Genomic DNA, 8,939 nt, shown 5'->3' on the forward strand with positions numbered 1-8,939 from the left:
GTGAATCTAGTTTAGGTCAGTTGCTTGGAAATTGAACTCTAAAGATGAGATTTCTTGACTTTTAAAAACACCTAGAATATAACAGGTGCTTCTTGACAATCTTAAGAAATTAAATCTGTAAAGTTGAGTTATTCCACTAAGGAAATTGGTTATAGATGAAACTCGAAAGCTCTGTATTTATGAATAGATTACGTTCAAACCATGGCATTGCTCAAACACTTGGCAATTCGGTGTTTGCTCCACTGCTATTGTCCAGCCGAAGACTTTGTGATGAGATGAACTCTTCAGTTAACTTGATAAAAGTGATTATAATATTAAGTTATCCCTCTAAAACAATTGGTTAAAAGCCCCAATTTTATGGATTCGGCTAGCCAGATAACGACCAATTAACTCAAATTTATCTAAACAAGGAGTTTTCGATAATGATGGACTAAGGGAGTTAAGGAACACCTGTTATAGTCAATTTCACACGAGCACTCAGGAATTTCATCTTTAGACCGATGTTTTTTGCACTGCCTTTGTTAGAGGAGTCTATGAAGCTTGAATAAATGGAGGATTTCAGAGGACCGAAATAGAAGGTCTAGTAGTTGATTATGCTAGTTGCGTCATTTTGTCCGCGTCCGATTCAAATACCAAGCCAAGAGAAAGGGGCATGTTGCGATATTTTGGTGGGAGAAACCATAGAAAATAGGAGTTCAACTTGAACCAACTCATCTATTTTAATATTTTTCAAAGAGCTATAACTCTGAAAGCATTAAAAGAGTTATCGATTCCTTTGATATACTTTAAACTCATGTTTATGATTTGATTCGATTGCAAACCTGAATTAAGAAGCAATATTTTACAGAAATTTTATATTTTTTCCTCCTAAAATAAGAAAAAGGAGAAAAACATTTTCAAACAGGACAATCTCAAATATGAAAGGTTGCAACCCAAGAAGAAAATGAGGCATGATTGATTCCAAGGACCAGATCGGCAGACAAAGCACGAGACTCCACTCAAGACTAATTCATATTGCATGCATCTTAAACATACTTAAGAGCATCACATTTATCATTTTTCACATGCATAATTTTTGTAGCTTTTAGAGTCAAGTTTCGACTTCATGACGAAAGATATTCGATTCAAAAACACCTACAAAGGTCGATGGTGATTGCTTAACTCAGCAGTGAGAAGTTACACCTCAACCGACTTGACATATCGACAGATCTTAAAATCAATTTTAGATGGGTTCGAGAGCCAATTCAGAATGAATCCAGTTCAACCTAACTCAACAATGAGTAACATGTTTCAAGTTAACGTTTTCAAGCTAGATTTTGATTCCACGATGGAAGATATCCGGCTGACATAATTTATCAGTGGGATTTCCCGTGAAAGGGAGTCACTCAAATATCATCTCACCTGGTTCAGACTCGCTCAGGGGGACCACTTGAGAATTACGATCGGCTTAGAACCGGGAAGGGGAGACATTTTTCACTTAAATGAAATACTGGCAGCGTAGCTCAAGGCGAGAAGAGATATCTGTCAACCAAGACCTTCGAGTTCGATTACACTCAGCTCAAAGGCATATCCAATTTACAGCATAACTCAAGGCGAGAAGGGTTATCTGTCAGTAAAGACCTTTGAGTTCGATTACATTCAGCTCAAAGACACATCCAATTTACAACATAGCTCAAGGTGAAAAGGGCTATCTATCAGCAATGACCTTCGAGTTCGATTACACTCAGCTCAAAGACACATGAAATTTACAGCATAGCTCAAGGCGAGAAGGGTTATCTGTCAACAAAGACCTGTGAGTTTGATTACATTCAGCTCAAAGGCATATCAAATTTACAACATAACTCAAGGCGAGAAGGGTTATATGTCAACAAAAGACCTTCGAGTTCGATTACATTCAGCTCAAAGGTATATCCAGTTTACAGCATAGCTCAAGGCGAGAAGGGCTAGTTGTCATCAAAGACCTTCAAGTTTGATTACACTCAGCTCAAAGGCATATCAAATTTACAGTATAACTCAAGGTGAGAAGTGTTATCTGTCACCAAAAGACCTTCGAGTTCGATTACATTCAGCTCAAAGGAATATCAAATTTACTGCATAGCTCAAGGTGAGAATGACTATCTATCAACCAAGACCTACGAGTTCGATTACATTCAGCTGAAGGGCATATCAAATTCATAGCATAGCTTAAGTTGAGAAAATCTATTTGTCAACAAAAACTGTCGAGTTCGATTCGATTCAGCTCGACGACACATCAACCACACGGTAGCATCGAGAAACTATTTTCTGGTTGAAGCCGAGATTTTCAAGTCAAGAACAAGATCTGGGGCAATCTCTCAACTTAGTATAACATAACTAAAGGCGATAAGGGTTATCGGTCAATGAAAACTTTCGAGTTCGATTCCATTGAGCTCGATGACGTATAGACTACTTTCTGGCTAAAGTTTAAACCGAGGTCTCTAGGTCGAGAAGAAAACCTGGGTTAGTCGTGCCTTAGTGATAAGAAGTCATTTTCCAACAGCATAGCTTACGTCGAGAAAAGCTATCTTGTAGACACCCGTTTTTGTCCGGGTTATAAATATTAAATTAAAATTATATTATTATATTATTATTATTATTATAACTATTATATTATAATACATTATTATTATTAATATTACTATTATTAATGTTACATATTATATTTTACAAACCCAAGACACAATTACAAATATCAACCCAATTACAAGATGTTGGTTCAAGCCCAAGACCCGAATCCATACTCGGTTGCAAGACCCGACCAGTTCAGATGCTGCCTCCTACACGAAGTCAGTGATCAACACCCCATGCCTCCCACGTGAAACCTGCAACAAATCATCCAAAGTCAATAAAAAAATCAATCATCCACCGGAAAATTATCAAAGTCAAAACCAAACACAACCCTGAAAATCAGGGGATGATTTCATCTAAACCCGTTATTGTCTTACCAAACACAAGAAGATTAAGAGGCAAGGACAAGAGTGATTTGGTGATAAAAGGAGGAACGATCTCGACCAGAGGGGGGGTCTCGGTCATAAGAAAAAATAGCAAATACGGTGAATTGATTATTAGAGGGGATGAGCAAAAAAAGAAAACATGATTACAACAGAGGGGACAGTAACAACAAGAGGAATTCATCAACAACAGAAAGAGAAAACGGGGGAAATTCTTTCATTCGGGAAATGAATAGAGAAACAATGTAAGGGATTTTGTTATCCATCCATTCAAAATCAATAAAAGAAGTATTTTATCCCATTATTTTTTATATATACAGAGTCTTTTTCAAAATCGAAAGAAATTTAAAACAAGCGTTTTTATCATTATTTTTTTTTCTTTCGATTTTTTTGTCTTTTTTATGTGCATGTTCTGTATTGATAATAGAAAAAGGTAGAAGGGTAGACCTTATTACTTGTGTTTTGCTTGGAATCTCGTCGGTGTCGTGGACCTTTCGTCGAGATTACAACGTCACCGGAGCTGGGTTCGAGGTTAGAATTTCATTAGGAGGCCTGCGATAGTTTTAGATGTTAGTCTTCAATTTTTTAAAATACCAAAATAGAGAATACATGGAGAAAGGGAAGTAGGGTATTTTACCTTAGTCTCGGGGTAGTCGAGGAGTCCTGCCATTAGTGGAGGTAGGTGGTTTTCACGGCGATTTCGTAGGCTTTGTGACTCGATCAAGGGGAGAGGTTTTCGTTCAGGTCAGGATTCGATTTTGGGTTTCCCTAGCGTCGGTTTGTGAGGGTATGAGTAAGAATGGCCACCGTTAAAAGGTGGCCTGCCGACGGCGTAAGTTGAAGCCCTTGGGGCTTTCGGTTTCGAAGTGGGAAATTTGAAGGCAATATTAGAGAGCTTCAAAGCTCTCGAATGGAGAAGGGAAGGGGTGAGAAAGCAAAGCGGCAGCATGGAGTTAAGGCAAAACAATTTAGGTTTAAAATAAAAACTAAATGGCCTTTTATTATAATATTATGTGCCATGGTTTAGAATTAGAGTAGTCCATATGTAATTTTGGGTTAATTGCTACAAGGGCCTTCTCATTTTGGAATCAATACATTCTAGTCCTCTCTTCAAGATTTATAAATTTGTGAATCTAGTTCCCTTAATTTTGGTCGCATTTTATTTTATTCATCAATGTAATTTTAGTAAAAAATATATAGTTTCGAACATGTTATAAATATATACATACAATTGCATTGATATCTTGGCCTTGCATTTGTTTTATGCATGTATATTCGTGTGTTTTATTGTGCAGTATTCCATAAATAAGCATTATATGGGCCATTACATGCATGTACATAGTATATATATATATATGAATTAGTGTATGTGGGTATTTGAATCAAAGTTGTAGGTATTTTAGAATTATTAATCCAATAAATTAGTGCGTGTATGCACATATAAAATAGAAGTGCTTAGTTTTGCGCTTATATGTATTCTTAATTTCATGACTTCCGTTATTTTTATATATTATATTAAATGTTAACCGCATGTGCATGACTCAATCTAATCGCATAATTGGATTAATGATAATACCCTTTTAATTTAAAATTGTTTGAATGGCTTTTCTTAACTCACTAGAAAGTTGTTTTAGATGATTTTAAATTAAAAGTGTATCCCATCAGTGTCACCAAAAGAATTGATTATTCACCTTAAAATTTGGGAACCAAAGAAAATGAAATATTCAATTATTTAAATTTTTCGAGAAAAGATCGTTAGAACTCACCTAAAGATCTGGTCTCAATATTTTAAATAATTGAATATTCTTTATCTTTCTAATGGTTTGGTAATTTTAATTTAACCTATTTCGTTACTTTTGAATGTTGTAAGATTCACATTTTGTTGTTTTAAGGGATCATAAACCAAGTTACATTCGAATTTGTAAATTTCGTTACAAATACATTAATTAATTGACTAGGTACCAATTTAGGGCGCTGTGGGGGTGCTAATCCTTCCCCACGCGTAACCGACTCCCGAACTCTGGTAACGCATACATCAACTTGTTGTTTTAATTAAAATTATTTTTTATTTAAAATGATAAAACGTTTTTGGGTGTCCAATCACACTCTAATCAAAGATTGGTGGCGACTCCTCGAACTGTATGTTTTATTTTAAAAAGGAATCCTAAATTTTTCGAAATGAGAGGTTTTCTAAAATCGCAATGTTTTTTAATCAACCATAAAGAGAATAATTAAAAATGGCGTGGTTTTCGAAATCTCACACACCCTAAGAAAAAAAATTGTTTTGACAGCTTGGCGACTCAGCTGGGGACTTTTTTAGAGAGGCAAGCCGATAGTCGATTAATTAATTGTCTTTGCAAACGAAAGTTATAAGTTCGCTTTAATTTGGTTTTTGATCCCTTGTTTGTTTTGAATATTTTTGTATGCATTTTAATTTGTGATTTGGTTAATGAATAAATAGTTGTACTAACGTGTGATTTGCATGTTTAAGTTTTCTGACCTTCAGTTTGTTGTTTTTCTTGGATCGAGGCAAAGAATTTTGAGTTTCCCCCATTGTTGCTATAACCCTTCGATACTTAGAGCCTTCTAACTGTGCTTTGTCCCGTTAGGTAGGGGTGAACGCTACGCTTACGTGAGAAAAATTACTTTTCTCCGCATGGGCTTTAGCAAGTAACCTCTGGGGTACATTCCTTATGTTTACGAGCGAAACATTGAGATTCCTCGCATGGACATAAGGAAATGTATCATCTCGAATTGAACTTGACCCGTTTAAGCCTATAATGGGTGAGGGTCGAGGGACTACCAAGCCCAAGGGGGCACCAGCAAAGGACAATTCGAGGACCCCGTTAGTGATACTAAAACTATGTCCGTCTTATGCTGAATCTCTGTCTGCAGACACAAAAGGGAAACTCATTCTGACCTTTTCCTCGAATTTATTTTTGCAATAAATATGAGAACTAGAAAAGCATGCGGTTAGGTTTTATATTTCCGTACGAAGCATGTGAATTAGATATCATGAGGTTAAGGTTTATTGTGAATAACAAAACATGTGGGTAAATATTATGTCGGGTAGGATCTACTAAAGCATGATTGGGTAGTTAGCATGTGTGGGTAGGTTTTATTTTATGTTTACGATACTTACTATCTTGTTGTTTATCTTGTGTGTACTAAACTATTTTTGTTCTATGTCTATTTTATTGTGATTTCATTGCATTTGAATTTTCATGTCATCAAGGGGTGTTAATTCGTAAGTGATTGACTAATAAGAAGGCTGATCATATTGAGGCAAGAAATTCTCATCCATGTAGTCAAAACCGGGAGATCCAAAGATGTTCAAGAGATCCATGGAGAAGGACATCCGATGAATGAAGAAATCTGAAGCTATGGAAGAATTCTGTCAAATGTGTAAAGGCCAAGATGTTGACTCAAGAGATAGATACGGTCATACCAAGGACGAAAAAACCTTTCATAGAGACATGAAGACCGCTTCACATTGGAGGTAAGAATGGAGATCTCAAGATACAATCTGAGGACATCCGATGAATGAAGAAATCTGAAGCTATTGAAGAATTCCTTCAAAGGTGCAAAGGCCAAGATGTTGACTCAAGAGATAGATATAGTCATATTAAGGACGAGAAGACCCTTCATAGAGATATGAAGACCACTTCACATTAGAGGTAAGAATAGAGATCGTAAGATTCAATCTAAGGACATTTATCGTCATCAAAGGTGACAAGATACACCGACAACTTTGGGCGCAATGTTAGATCCCACGAAGAGTACGGCTCAAGGAAATGAAGAGATGAAGAATCACATTTATATTTTGACTACATGGTGTACTTACTGAATTCTTGTCGTCTAAATGAAGGTTGTTCTATAAGTGGTCACTTTTGGAATTAACATCTTTTGCATTTGTATTTGGCATCCACATGTGCATTCGTATTACTTTAATTTTAGCATTTTTACATGCATCAATCATGAAAGCGTAAGAGCAACTCGTTAAGGATACTGTGATTGAAGCTTTGAAAGCAAATTAAAGTTACTCGGGGTGTCAGAGAATTCAGGAGTGAAAGTTGGTAAAGGTTTAGGACGTCGTTTGAAGGGACTCATGGGTCCAATTTACCCTATAAATGAAAGAGACAAGTTTAGTTTAGGGTATCAACAAACTTTAAAGAAAAACTGAGGGGCATCAAGAAGAGTCAAGAATTGAGAAAGACAAGACTGATTGGTGAGGACCCAAGCTGGGAACCCATGACCTTCCTGCCATTAAGTAGCACTTTCACATCATGAGGGAATATGTTTCAAGGGAATTCGAGAAGCAGTGAAGTGATAGTTGAGAATGCCTTAGAGGATTCAGGTATTAATGTTATAACCGACGAGGAGTTCGAAGAAATGAGGGCTACAGGCATTTACCCTGCACCATCAGGCTTTGTGTTGAACAACTGGATTGCGAAAGAATTGTCTGTTGTTTACAAATATTTTGTAGAGTAATACACTAGAACTCTTACTTATTGTTTATACCCTGGGACAATAGGTGATTTGATGTAAAGGGTTAAGTTGTTTGTTTTTACTTGCTTTCAATAAAATATGTGTTCTGTTAATTCCCAAATGGCAAACATTTTCCATACATATTATTCTTGGTTGTATATGTATATATTATTTCGTTCTATCCATTTATATGGGAAAAATTTCTCCCATATGTGTATATGTATATATATTCTCTCTTCCGTTATTCTTTCAGGAACTCAGATATCAATGATGTAAATGCTGATAACCCTGACCCGGAGATTGATTTCGAGATGCCCATATGTCAAGGGGAAATCAAAGGTTGTGATGATGATGAGGGATGTGAACTACCTTCTGAATTGCTAAAGATGGTTGAACATGAGGATAAACAGATTATGCCTCACGAAGAGCATACAGAGATTTTGAATTTGGGTACGGATGGGGATGGAAAAGAAGTAAAGATTGGTACTACCCTGTCTGTTGAGGAAAGACAGAGTTTGATAGAATTACTTCAAGATTTATAGGATGTATTTTCTTTGTCGTACAAAGATATGCCAGGTTTGGATACAGAGTTGGTTGTCCATAAATTGCCGATCAAGCCTGATTGTAAGCCCGTTCAACAGAGATTGAGAAGAATGAGATCGGAGATGTTGCTCAAAATTAAAGAACAAGTGAAGAAACAGTTTGATGCCAGTTTTCTTACGGTGGCCAAATATCCTGAGTGGGTAGCAAATATTGTCCCGGTGCCAAAGAAGGATGGGAAAGTTTGAATGTGTGTCGACTATAGAGATCATAATAGAGCTAGTCCAAAGGATAACTTTCCTTTGCCACATATAGACACGTTGGTGGATAATACTGCCGGAAATTCCTTATTCTCATTTATGGATGGTTTCTCTGGCTATAATCAAATTAAAATACACCCTGAAGATATGGATAAAACAATGTTTGTCACTATGTGGGGAACATTCTGTTATAAAGTCATGCCGTTTGGGTTGAAGAATACGGGGGCAACCTATCAGAGGGCTATGGTGACGTTATTTTATGACATGATGCATAAATAAATTGAAGTTTATGTTGATGATATGATTGTCAAAGCCAAGACGGAGGAGGAACATATCGAGAATTTGATGAAGCTCTTTCAAAGATTAAAGAAGTGTCAATTAAAACTTAACCCAAATAAGTATACATTTAGGGTGACATCGGGAAAGCTGTTGGGATTCGTAGTGAGCCGAAGGGGAATTGAAATAGATCCCGATAAAGTAAAAGCCATTCAAGATTTGCCAGCCCTAAGAACATAGAAAGAGGTTTGAGGATTTTTTGGGAGATTGAATTATATAGCCCGATTTATATCGCAGTTGACCGAGAAGTGTGGTCCCATATTTCACCTTCTTCGGAAGAATAATTCAGGAGAATGGAGTGAGAATTGTCAAGAGGCTTTTGAGGAGGTAAAGAGATATCTGTCGA

Source organism: Hibiscus syriacus, unplaced genomic scaffold (assembly GCF_006381635.1).
Source record: "Hibiscus syriacus cultivar Baekdansim isolate YM2019G1 unplaced genomic scaffold, ASM638163v2 tig00110500_pilon, whole genome shotgun sequence".
Classification (NCBI taxonomy): Eukaryota; Viridiplantae; Streptophyta; class Magnoliopsida; order Malvales; family Malvaceae; genus Hibiscus; species Hibiscus syriacus.